The sequence below is a fragment of the Trypanosoma equiperdum genome (genome assembly GCF_001457755.1).
Source record: "Trypanosoma equiperdum strain OVI genome assembly, contig: ctg_1090, whole genome shotgun sequence".
NCBI classification, from domain to species: Eukaryota; Euglenozoa; class Kinetoplastea; order Trypanosomatida; family Trypanosomatidae; genus Trypanosoma; species Trypanosoma equiperdum.
Window position 1 is genome coordinate 9,236 of NW_027123050.1, and position 735 is coordinate 9,970.

Consider the following 735-nt stretch of genomic DNA (forward strand, 5'->3'; position numbering starts at 1 on the left):
ACCATCGGTGGTGTCTGCTGCTCCGTCGCAGCCCCCGCTGCCGTCTCCTGCCAGCTGTCCGAGGACATTTATTTTTTTACCGGTTCTCTTGGTGGCTGCGATCTCGTGTACGAAAGCCGCTATTGCTGCCTGTATTGCTTCCGGCGTGCCGTCACTTGGTGTCGCTCTTGCTGTGCACGCCTGTCTCAGCTTGTCCCAGTCTTGCTTTGCGTTGGTGTCCTCATCCACGGTTAGCTGCAGATCGTATTTTGTTTCCGTGGTACATGCGTTGTTTGTTGTTTGCGCTGAGTCTTTGCCACAAATGCATAAGGCGTCTTGTGCTAGCGTTTTACCTGCCTTTTTGCCGGGGTTGTCTGTGCTGGTGTCGCCGCACGTTGTTTTTCTGTCCGAGTTCGACGTTGACACGGTGATTGTGTCTGGCTCGCTTTTTGCGCCGTAGAGCGCTTCGTTTAGCTCCCGAGCGACTTCTGTCCCTGAGGCTGCTCCTGTTTGCTTTGTTATTTCTTTTGCGATTTCTTTAATGGCGGCTACTGTTTTTACTATTTCCGTTGCCTGTGCTGGAGATATGACCGCTTGGCGGAGTGCTTTGAATTCGCTGTTGTCGTTTAGCTCTTTTGCCTTGCGTCCGCCGCGTGCGCAGAAGTCCCACTTGTCTGCGGCGCACGTTTGGCTTTGTATTGAGTTTGGCTTAAGCTTGTCGTGCGTTTTGTCGTGATTATCTATTACGTCTGTTAG